This window comes from Odontesthes bonariensis, chromosome 18 (genome assembly GCF_027942865.1).
Source record: "Odontesthes bonariensis isolate fOdoBon6 chromosome 18, fOdoBon6.hap1, whole genome shotgun sequence".
NCBI classification, from domain to species: domain Eukaryota; kingdom Metazoa; phylum Chordata; class Actinopteri; order Atheriniformes; family Atherinopsidae; genus Odontesthes; species Odontesthes bonariensis.
The window spans coordinates 35,776,059-35,789,071 of NC_134523.1; positions in this window are offsets into that span (position 1 = coordinate 35,776,059).

Sequence of the window (13,013 nt, forward strand, 5' to 3'; positions counted from 1 at the left end):
CACTCATTTGGCTGCTAGTTAATTAAATTTTCTTACTCAATGAGAATGCCTTGAAAACAACGCTGTACCCTGCCATTACAAAAAGGCAAAAATCAGTGAAAAGGCACCCAAATAAACAACATTTCTCAACATAAACGTCTAAAAACTTAAAAGAAAAAGGCAAACAGATCAACAGTAGGAGATTTATCAAGCCAGTATGCGAAAGAGGAAGTTATGTCACTTGATAATTCCTAACTGCCTTGCGAATGCAACAAAAGAAAAAGCCCTTAAGATAGCCTTAAAAACGGTCTAAATCCACATATAGATATATTGATATAATATTTTCAATAAACTGAATACACTGTATATACACTGAAAATATATTGCAATCTCCCTCCATGAAGTTCTAGGACATTCTGAGCGCTCTCTGCACTCACATGTACTGTACTTTGATCTGGCCAAAAGTATTCATATTTTCCATGTTATCAGATGGTGAAACAAATCTGAAACTGTGACTGAAAAGCAGCCCAGTAAGACTAAGTGTTGAGTCTTGGTCTATTTGAAAGCATTGCAAGGCTTCTGCTCTGCACTACAAAAATTGATTGATTTTATAAGTACATCATCATCTGACAAAACTACTATCCACTGAAATTAAAACCTATGTCTGTGCAGTCATTTCTGCCATATTTGGCATGTTCTTCCTGAGAAAGAAAGTCAGAAATGGCAGAATGTCTTGAATGTTTTCTATAAGTTACTGGATCCATTCCACGCAGGGCACCACGAGCAACTCTCTTCTCTATGAAGTAGCTGGTTTGTGGTTTGTTCTCAAAGTTGCTACATTTGTCATTAGTCACTAGAAAAAAGTAGCTGATGGGGTCTAAAAAGTAGATAAATCTGGTAACAAATCCACTAAATTGGCAACACTTCCTCATGCCTCATAGCTGGCTAAGATTAGCATGCTGATTTCATTTTGGAAAAATACTGATGTGCCAAGGTACAGTCTCACAGAGATGTCTACTTGAGAGTTTCTTTCAGTATTGTTTAATGGGTTGCACTGATATTGTGGAAATACATATTTGAAATTTGTTATACTTGTTCGCATTACAGGACTGGAGTAGGATTATATCAAGAGCAGTTTTCTGCGTTCCAACACGCAAACCCTTCCTTCTGAGATATGGAGCAAACCCTGTCTGCACTCTTCTTGATGATAGATCATCGTTAATGTTAATTATGACAAAAAACGCAGAATGAGACCAAATCAATCAAGTCAATTAAAAAGAAAAAAAAAAAAAAAAAATGGGGCCATGCCCTGACTTAGTATTTTATTTTGACTTGTCTAACCTTTATTTTTTACAGGTATCTCACTGAAACATAAAATCTTAAGAGAGACCTGTTTCAAACAAACATACAATATTACAAATTAATTACAAACAGACAGTGCAAAACATGCAACGTATGAAAGGACAAGAAAGTATTAGAAACAGGAACAAATTTCCAAGGATGCTTTTCTATTTTCCTCTAAATAATAGGATAACCAACCTTTGTATTCACTGGTGACTGAATGTTGGAAAGTAAGATTTTATTTCAGGGTTTATGTTGTGACTATGATTTTTCACTTTATTGTCTTGCATATTGCTAAAAACAAGCTAAAAAGAAAAAAGATCTACTTTGAAGGACAATAAAGAGTGTTTCTTGAAAGGCACTAAATAACTCAAATCAAGTCTTTCTTTTTGTACCTGTTAAATTAAGCACACTTGTAGTAAATCATTAAGAAAGAAATGCAGTGTTGAATTTTTTTCCACAGCAATGAGCTGTTTTGATTATCTGCAGGCAGCATTACTGTTTGCGTTGTGACCCACTTCTACTTCCAATTTCAAAACACTTAGGCAATGTAGGGCAGCATTTACACAGCTCCAAACCTTGCAGCTAGCCCAACAATGACACAAAGTAGCACTGTGCAGTTTTCTATCAAGGCAGAATGATTTGTTCCAGCAGGCACTGAGCCTGCAGGGGATTAAAACAGATGGAGATTCAGAGGGAGGAGAGCAGAGTGACGGTGACAAATACAGACCAAAGGATCTTTAGACTTATGTGTAAACTGGCATGTGTGCAACAACAAAAGGGGGCCTTGTGTTACTTTCTTTTTCAATATGTGTTTTAAATGTGTTCTTAGTCCAATTAGGCTGCGGCTACACGAAAACGTTTTTCACTGTAAACGATACTTTTTCTTATCGTTTGGCTGTCGCGGCCACACGGAGCCGGCGTTCCCACTACCCCAAAACGATAGTTTTTGAGAACGGGTTCCAGAGTGGGAAAGTTTGAAAACGGCCTCGTTTCGTTTCCATTGTTACAGCTAAAACGTTTTTGCGTCAGTCAAACGTTGACGCTGTGAGCCAATTTTAACACTTCTCTATTGTCTCACAGCGTGGCGTGACACAGTGGCGTGTGTACTGCATCGTTTCATCGTTTTCATCCGTTTTCGTCTGGACCTGAGTCTTTACAGCAGCGCGTTGCCGTGTGGTCGCAAGAATTTTCGTACCCGTTTTCAAAAAAACCTCGTTTCGTTTTCGTGTAGCCGTAGCCTTAATGTCACACTACCTACACTTTTTAACTGCAAAGGTCTGCAGAAGCAATAAGCAAAATTGACCCTTCATATGGTGGCATTTCATGGCTGCGCTTTTCTTTGATATAACAAGTGCTAATTTGTTCTCTATATTGATGTTGACATTTATACAGTGAATTTTAACATGATTTACATAAACGTAGGAATACAAAGAAAATTGGCAACTTATATTACCATCTGTGTAGCATAAAGGCATCTTGGTTTACATGCATGCTGTCTTTACAAAAGCCATGAGCATAGAGGGACATCAACACAAACTAAACGGGAAAAAAAAACAAATTGACTGACTGAAGATGTACTGTGTGGTTCTTTACTGAGAGAAGCTAAACAAACAAGCAACTAGTGCCACTTTAAGAGGCTTGATCCATACCCAAACGACCACAGTGCTCCCTGACTGCTATAAGCAGACCTCGCTTTTATTCTTGACGCATTATGTTAGTCTCACTTTGGATAAATGGACGGCTGATTGTTACAATTCACAACTGTCTTGTGAAATATGATGGGACTTGAGCTATTAACCAATGTGGTTCCAATGTCACAACCCTGTAGACTGTGTTAGAAAACATTCAAGACGTTCTGCTATTTCTAACCGTCTCTGTGGGAGGGTTATTATAGTTATATATAGCTTAAGTTTTGCTCAATTCACAACAAAAATGTCTTTAAGTTACTTAAATGGGGATTTTGTCAGATGACGCTGCAGTTATAAAATTAGCATTTTATTAGAGCAAAGTCACAGTCTGGAAATGCTATAAGTTACGATGAGTTAAAAAGTAGTCAAGATAAAGCCATGCAGGTCCTCACTTACTCCTATGGTCAATTCAGAATCAATAATTAAGCTAACATTAACCTTAACCTAATATTTTTGGACTGTCGAAGGAGGTCGGAGTATACCGAGAGAACCCAAACAAGCAAATTCTACATTAAAAGGCCTTAGCCGAAATTCAAACCAGGAACATTTTTGCCCTCAGTACACAAACCACCACACCACAATACAACCTGCTGTGGTCCATGTAAAAAAAACTCTAGCTAACCAAATATCAGACTGCTTGTCTTGCAGTTATTTGATTAGACAAGCTCAGCCTAAGTGAGCTTTGTAAAATATTTAAATGAAATTGCTATTGGGCAAATCACTACTGAGGACTTTAATGGGATCGGTATGCTGTGGGACCAAGCATAAATCCCGAAGAAGGGGGCTGTTTTGACTTTGTCCAGGAGGGTGTGGGCTGTCCGAACACAAACTGCAGTAAACTCCAGTACTTTTTTTAAGAACAACATTACTACATGCCATGTTTCCATTGCTGCTTTTGATGCGCATCCAAAAGCTGTGTGTAGGAAAAGGTGAAAGGAAATTTATTGAATAAATAAATTTTGAAAAACTTCCACTTATAAGCAAAAAAAATGTTATGCTTACTTGAGGTGGTTTTTGCCTGTTTTGAGGAAGACATGAAACACATCAAGGGGTTTGTGTCTGACCTGTTTGAGATCTACATAGTGGGACACACCGTTCTCAAGGTAACGGTTGTGCTGCATAAAATCACCACCCTGGTTTATTTAACATAAAGCACTCTCTGGAAACATATTTCAACCTTTTTCTTTTTTTGTGCCTTTTCAAAAGATTATCTCAGATTTGCCTTACTATTGAATAAAAATACGGCTACAGTTACAATGTACCATCAATTTCAAGGCATTTGGAAGGAAGTAACATAAAACAAAAGTATGTAGAGCAACAGTTAAACATAGCAATAGCATGACACCACAAATCAGTCAGGTCAAAGGTAATTCCAGTACATATTGCCTGGTTTAATACAGTGTTGCCTTTTGTGTCCTGACACAGTTCAATTAAATTTATTTTATCTATATAGCACCAATTCACCATTCATTCAACGCACTTCAGAGAGAAAGTGAACAAGTTCCATACAAGTCCAATTAGATACTTTTCTATTCAATCCAAATAATTTTTAAATGTATTCATGTACCACCAATTCACAAAATGTTTCCAAGAAAGAAAATTGGCAGATTGCATCAAATCCTCTCTTTGAATCAGTCCCCCACCAAACATTGGGAGTTGGGTGACAGTGAAGAGAAAAAAAACTCCCTTTTACCAGGAGGAAATCAGAGCCAGACTCAAGAAGAGTGGCCATCTGCTTTGAATGGTTTCAACAACAAACATAAAGACACCAGGTTAGAGATATCCGCTATTGAAAGGAATAAAGAAGAACAACAAAAATCAATGACAACAATAATGGCATATATAGACATGGAGAGTGAAGAAAACAGACTGAGAAAATGTGCTCAGTGAATCATGGGAGGTTCCTCAGCAGTCTACACCTGCAGCATCATCACTGAAGGATTCTATCAGGGTGACAGGAGACAGCACTAACTATAAACTTTACCAAAAAGGAACGTTTTTTTCTTTAAGGTAAAGAGAATGTCTGCCTCCCAAAACATACTAAGAGATGGTTCCACAAGGGAGGGGCCTAATAACTGAGGGCTCTGCCTCCCATTCAACTTTTCAAGATTTTAGGAACCACAAGTAAGCCTGCTGTCACAGTGGTTGGTGATGCGAGGCGTGGAGAAGGACACAGATGCAGATATCCAAAGTTAAAACTTGATTTATTCCCAAAAATACAACAAAAAGCGCGGCTGAGCCAGAATACAAACACTCGACTCGACTCGACTCGACTCGACAGGTAAGACAATGGGTGATGGGTAGGATCTGGCGCTGGTGCATTGGAAACCTGGAAACTAAATACTGAGGGAGTGATTGGTGAGTGAGTGCAGCTGAGGGGAAAAAACACAGGTGGCGTGAAGGAAGGTGATGGCAGGGCAACAGAAACGGTGGGAAACATGACAAAACTAAATACTAGACCTGAACTAAAAAAAACTAAGGCATGAGATAAACTTAACTAAAAACTAAACAGGAACTAATAACATGGCAAAAACCGACAGACATGACACATGCAGTCTGAGACAGAAGCACTCCGTTGGGAAAATATGGAACTATGAGATCTTGTTTGAGTTTGCAAGATTTTTTATCTTTGATGAAATACATTTTGCATTTTGCAACTTTTGACTGAATAAACAATCTGAGGAATTAATCAGCTCCATTCTGATTGGAGATGTACCTCCATAGCTAGCTAGGCAGGTTTTTCTAACTTATAAGAACCCATCCTTTTAGACCAAACCTCAGTTACCTCAAAATGAGGTTGCAGCTTCCCTGAGGAGAAATGTGTTTAACATTATCAAATTAAAAAAATTATCAATTAGACATCAAGACATGACGGAAATCTATATTCATTAACATCCACTCACAGCTCTGCAAACCAGTACAAGTTGATTTGTTAGAGGCAGTCATGTTGTAAGAGAGTGAGTGTATTAAGTGGAGGAGGGGTCAGACTTTTGTTTTACAAATTGGGCCTGGCTGAGGAATGTGAGCGGTGAAGGACAGGAGAACAAAGGAGGAAAAAAGTTGGATTCACAGGGATTACAGGCAACACTGAATGGCTGCTCTTCAACTCATTCATTCTCTGGAACTCATGTTTATTCCTCCTTTCTTTAATCAGATAGTTTAACCGAACTCCAGGAGTATTTTCTAAAAGAAGGTAAAATAAATACTATCATAGATTGGAGTACTTTGATGAGAATTTAAATTCAAAGGGAAAATTAAATACCATATCGGTCCCAGTCTTTCTTTGAAAGACTCAGGCTACGGCTACATGGAAACGTTTTTCACTGTAACCGATACTTTTGCTTATCGTTTGGCTGTCGCGGCCACACGGAGCCGGCGTTCCCACTACCCCAAAACGATAGTTTTGGAGAATGGGTTCCAGAGTGGGAAGATCTGAGAACGGCGTCATTTCGTTTCCATTGTTACAGCCAGATGTTACATCTGCGTCACAGCCACATGGCCAACGCCAGTGACGTATACACATACGTCAGTGACCAGAACAAAAAGCGGCTTCCATTCAAAATCCGGAAGAAGAAGACAACACAACAAGGTCAGACAGCGATCATCATGGACCCCACAACATTGATAGTAGCACTGCTGCAGACACTGCTCACTACAGCGGCGTTGTTGAAGGAACATTTACAGGTGATGCGCTGGTAGAAGTAGGGGCGTACACGCATGCGCATTGCTTCTTCTATTGTTCTGGTGTAACCGGTGGGGGTGGCTTACAGTGCACATATAGGTGTGGCGTGTGTACTGCAGCGTTTTCAGCGTTTTCATCGTTTCCATCTGGACCTGATTCTTTACAGAAGCTTTCCTGTGTGGTCGCAATAATTTTCGTACCCGTTTTCAAAAAAACCCTCGTTTCGTTTTCGTGTAGCCGTAGCCTCGGAGTACTTATAATGACTGATATAAAAGCTTCTGTGTGGGGGTGATAGGTTGAATCATTACTGCATCCTATAAGTTAGGCCCCAACTTCAGCCAGCGAGTCGTTTATTCATCTGACAGAGCCTGTCTGTTTAACTCATTGGCTGCCATTGACGTCTATAGACGTCAATTTAAAAAAAAACGTTGACTGCCAAAGACGTCTATAGACGTCAATTGCGTTTTTTAACGGAGCGGGCTAGGGAACAATCTAGCGGAGTTTGTCACTAAATCTTAGGCTTGGAAACACTAAACAGAGAATATACTGGCAAAATTACTTACTTTGGATGGGAGATAAGTAAAGATCACATAGATTGTAGAAGAAGACTGAAGCGGCTTTGAAGCCAATGAGACTAATCAAAATGTTTGTAAACTATAATTGCCAAGATCGGAGAAGGAGAAAATATCGCCGGCGAGACAAAACAAAAAATTTAGGCAGCTAACGCTCAAACAGAGCCTTCTGTGCAGCAGAAGTAGTGTACCACTACTATCCACCGACGAGATACCCGGGACAAGCGGAGAGAGTCGTCGGCGTGCGCGTATTTCACCTCAGCAGAGCGCACCACCAGACAGTTCTGATGACTCAGACAATGCTATGCTATCAAAATACCTTCTCAGTGTTGTTTTTGCTGTTTTATGGAAGGAAACCACTTTTCAGATGTTTGAGGTGTCACTAAAGCAAAAAATGTTAGCATCAAAGTCACTGTTCTGCTTGACAGGTTTCTTTGCACAAAAAGCTTGTTTTCTCCATTTTTTGGTCAAAAACAGCTGTTTTTGGTGAAACCAACCTATGTTCTACTGTCTATTACTAAAGGACTGAAAATGGTAGAAACAAACTTTTTTTTCCTGATGAAAGAAGAGAGTCTACTCTTTCTTTTGGTAATTTCGGTGTGTACATAGTCATAAGACACACTTTTCTGTGGGTCTTGGAAAATCAGTCAAAATACTGTAATGGGTCTCTCTGCACTGAAAATGGCTGGCAGCGAATGAGTTAATGAAAAACAAGCTTTGATTTCGCCTGGTCCCTTCATGTCTGCTACAGAATCACAGAAGTCTATGGCAAGCACTGACAACAACAACAGAAAAGTAAAAAGTCTAATCCGTAGTTACACAAGGATTGACATATGCCAGCCGGAGCAAGTGAAGCAGCTTGGCTGGGCTTGTTCACGGCCTTAATCAACGGGAGGCTTAGCTAGTGACAAAACGATCATGGCAGCAACAGAAGCCACAGACTGTAGCAAATCCCAGCTCATCTCATTATCACAGATGCATGAGAGGAGCCATATTACCATTTCTGCCAGAACTGTCACTTTGAACCTTCGGCGGGTGGGACAAAATATGAAACAGCAAGCTTTATGTGTAAACATCTGGAGCTGTGTGAATATCCAGAAGTTTATCATACTGTGCTGATGAGTGTGCTTGCAGATAATGTAAAGTATGTGTTGATACTCTCCATACTTTTCATCCACATTAGAGGTGTGACTTAATGTGTTGCATGTTAAAGCTAGAATATAATTTAATTCTGAGGCTTAAAGGTGGGGTAGGGGTTCTTTTTCTGGAGCATTTTTTTACATTGCTTGAAATACTCTTCACACCCCCATTGCAACCAATTAATTAAAAGTTTTGACACAAATATGAAAAGTTTTAGTGGCCTCTAGAACGTACAATCTAGGAAAAACACTATCCAATCATACTGAACGGACCGTTAACGATGATTGGATTCTGATGCCGTCTATCAAACTGCAATTTGCTCCTCCCTCCCCCTCCTTCCCCCTGTGCGCGTACCCTGCTCCGTGAACGAATTACACGTCCAGAAGCTTGGCAGGAATCTAAACTAGAGCCAGCTTGGCTAGCACCTAGCATTATTAAACGTATAGTTAGCATATACTAAATACTAAATACGGCATGCTTGCTGTCAGAACAGCGCTCGTGCACCTTCGTGCTCGTGCGCGTTCATGTACCTAGAGGCGTGGCTTCGGGGGGAAAGTGAAGAAAAAGGTTGGGACTTTTGACCTGTGTATTTTCAGAATGCAGCTTCGCTGGACTCAAAATCCAGGATCTCCTACCCTACCTTTAAATATCATTAGCCTAATAGCATAATTGCCAAAGTCATATTTGAAAGTTTTTGGAAAACAAGAAATCATTATGTGCCCAAGTGAAAGAGATGACTAAGGCAGATAGTGATTTTGGACTCTAAAATGTGTTCTGGTATGCTGAGGACATAGGCAATAAGGCAGGGTGATGCAGCAGTGGTAGGAGAGTAAAGTTAGGCAGATATCACAATTTAGCCAAACAATGACTGAGGCAATTATGCTATTAGGCTAATGATATAATAAATGAATCATAAACAAGTGAGATTGCATGTTTTTTTTACATGGTGTGCATATTGGATTTGAAATTTCAGCCTTTTTCTCCAAGAACGGGAACACTGTAATGTCAGCTGTGTGTGACTTCTCAGTGTGTTTCATACACTTTGGTTATTCAGTATCACTGTGTGTACTGTATCAAGGACAGACTGAGTTTGACCCAAGGCACACACATACTCAGACGCACACTTACACACAGTCAGGTTTAAAACCATGTTGCATCAAAAATCTGTTATCTTTTCATGTTAATCTGGAAATTGGAGGATTGGCGGAGTATTTAAAAACATTCAAAAACAAGAAGTTTTAACATGTAAAATTAATAAAACATTTTTAGAGATGCAATAAATCTAGGTCAGCAATCAGCCATTGTTCACTTATTAGAAATGTCTGTGCCTCAAGTTTCTAGCAGAACACTGGTTATAAAGTGACAATATGATAGTAGGAATCAAAACGGCTTGCTGAAATCGAATGAGTCATATCTAAATTAGGATGAGGCAGACAAAAAGAGACCACAACGTCAGTAGATCAGAACATAAGGTTTTGTTAATTGAGAGATAGAAAAGCAACACTATCACAGATTCAGATGGCTAAAGAATGCAATCAGCCAGAGTTATCTTAAAATAAGGCTGATTTATTTAATTTTGTTGTATTTGGAGTAATATCTCTAAACCACATATCTGTTTTCCTCTTAAGCTGTGTTTCAAACTGTGTGCCTTGAACTTTAAGTCCCAGTGACATTTTTTAGTGTGTGAAAAAACTAACATTTCTCATTTGCTCAGTAATAGTTCACAGTTCGAGTACACGAAGCAGTGAAGCCGTTGTTGAAAAGATGAAGTGTGGGTCTGCTGCAATTGCACAAAAAATGGTAATGATGCACAGGGCTACAGGGTTATGCCAAAGTCTCAAGGCCTGTTTATGGTCGGAAACCAGGTCGTCTGCGTGTGTGTCGCAGTTAACGCAGATATGCCCCCCCTTCCGCAGACACTCTGGTGCACCTCCCCAAAATTGTAACTGACCGCAGACAGTGCCGCAGATATCGTCGCAGGGAGGAGAGAAAGGAGGCCTCTGATTGGTCAACTCTACATCCACTCTACACTATGCGTATTTCCGGTTTGCTAACCGGCTAATGGTGACGCTAACCGTGCTAACCGTGACGCTTCTTTCGCCTCTCTGCCAGCTCCAGTAGTAGCAATATTTCTTCTATTTCTAGATCGATCAGCTGCATCTCAATCAAAGTGCGCATTCGTCCAGTCGCCATTGTTGTTGAATGACCTCCGTAACTGGAAGAGAAACACGCCACCCACCACACCCACAATGCTAGCTTGTTCGTGATTGTCCCTCTTGCGTTGTGGCGTGGAATTAACATAGCGCATACCGCGCTTCAACATTGGGCATAAATCAAAAATAACTGCGTCATACCTGCGACAAGCTCACTGCGACACACTGCTGCGAGAGTATACACGGCCCTTCAGTCAGTGGGGATTAAGGGCTAAATTACAATAATACTGAGTTATTAAGTTCATGTATACACCTTAATCTGACAAGAAATTGGATCGGATCAGGTTACTCGCGATTGGATTAAAACCCTGGGATAACTCGGTTGAAAGTCACACTAAACGTGCTTGAAGACGGGTGAAACACGTGGTGAATTGGACTTTGCGCTCTGTGCATGCTCGAGATTTTTTCCCGGACTCGTGAACCGGAAGTCAATGGAGACAATATTACTGTTGTTGTCGCCGCCGTCAGGAAGAAAGAAACAAAGCAATGGAGAATGCACCGTTGTGCATCGCGTTTTTGTAATAACCATGCTCATCACAAAATAAATTTAGAGGGAAGTAGCTTCACCTTGCCCTTCCTTCGCCATCTTTCTCGAATGCCTGAGTTTGTTGTTGTTGGTAATGAAGAGGTCAACCGGAAGTGGCTCTATTAGCAATAGTTGAAATGGGTACAGCGCCACCTATCGTACTGGGGTATGACATGCTTTGTGCCTATGATTTGATTCATTCACCACCATATATCCAAGGATAATCACCCTTGCTCGAATAAGGAGCATAACCCAACTCATGCTATAATCAAATTAATCTCATCACGTAGACCCACTGAATGTTTTTATTTTAGCTCATTAATATAACTGCTAAAATGTAATGATATAAATTACGTTTTATTTTTTCAATTAACTTTATTTTACCTCTCTGCTCCCTCTCTGCATTTACTCTCCAACTCAATAAACCACTACAGCTGATAAACTTTCACCATAGACTAATCTAGGGCAGTTTATCCCTGTAATTCCTATTTGATTATCTCTAGTTCTGTCATACTGAATTGGATGTTTTTCCTTCATAGATGGTCTACTGAATTTAAGTCTTATTTTGACTCAAGCGCCTTCAGATACTTTGTCATGAGATCATTCTGATGTTGTCTTGGCTGTTTATACTGGACCCAATATCTTTCTGAAAGCTGAACCTTTGCCAGAGTCTCAGGTCTCTGCCCCCTTTCCCTCAAGGGCCTCTCTGGATCTGGCTGCATTCAGTCTCCTGTCAGCTCTGACCAGTCTCCTTACCCCTTAAGCCGGAGTTATAGTTGACGCGTCTGTCACGGCGGTGGCGGACCGTGACGTCAAAATGACGTTTCAGGCATGGCACTTCCCTTGAAAACACGGCGCAGCATGTTGTCGTGCACCAGTCGATTTTTGTAACTTGGCTGCGCCAAAAACGACAGACCGGATGGACCAATGTGAGACCAGGCTCAGTCAGGAGGTGCGTTTGTACAGGCACCTGTACGAAACTGTAGTGAAACAGCACAGGGACCACGTAAACTCCCAAAACTGGTGCACAGAGATTGGCAGAACTTTGGGGAAAGAGGGAGAGTTCTGTAAGAATGTGTGGAAGAAGCTACGGGACAGATACGTGAAGGCAAAGAAGAGGGCAGAGACTCTGTTGATGCCGGGGGCTTCAAACCTTCACCTCTATTAACTGAATTAAAAAATTAAAATGATCCGAATTAGAGTTCTCAAGGGGCCTGAAAATTACAACCCGACCCGACCCAGCCCGTGGCTTTCAAAGCCCGAGCCCGATGTAACCGGACACATCAATATGAATTATCTACCCGAACCCGGCCCGCGGCCCGACACCGGGGGTCGAGTTTTCCCATGTTATCCTATGGAGACTGACGGGCTGTGGGTCGTTACGGCACTTATGTGCAGTGGCGGTGGGCGAATGCCCACAGCTTACTGTATGGCGGCTCAGGCTGGACGTCCCTGTTTTTTTGCTGTCATATTTTAACAGCACCTTGCATTTTGAGCATTGCACATAACCTGTGGAATTTCCATCAGAATCCAGCACCACTCCAAACACTTTCCAGACCTCTGATTTTCCCACTCCTGTAGCGACGGTGAATTCACCTGCAGCAAATTTGCTCTTCACAAACTCCATCTTCTTCTCCGCTAAAGGCGTGCACGCAGCAGTGCCATGTCTGTCCCCGCTCCATGCAGACTTTTGTTACGATAGATAGATAGATAGATAGATAGATAGATAGATAGATAGATAGATAGATAGATAGATAGATAGATAGATAGATAGATAGATAGATAGATAGATAGATGATTAATACATTTTTTATTTATTTTTTTCCACTGGGCGGAAAAGATTAAGCCCGAGGACCGACCCGACCCGAG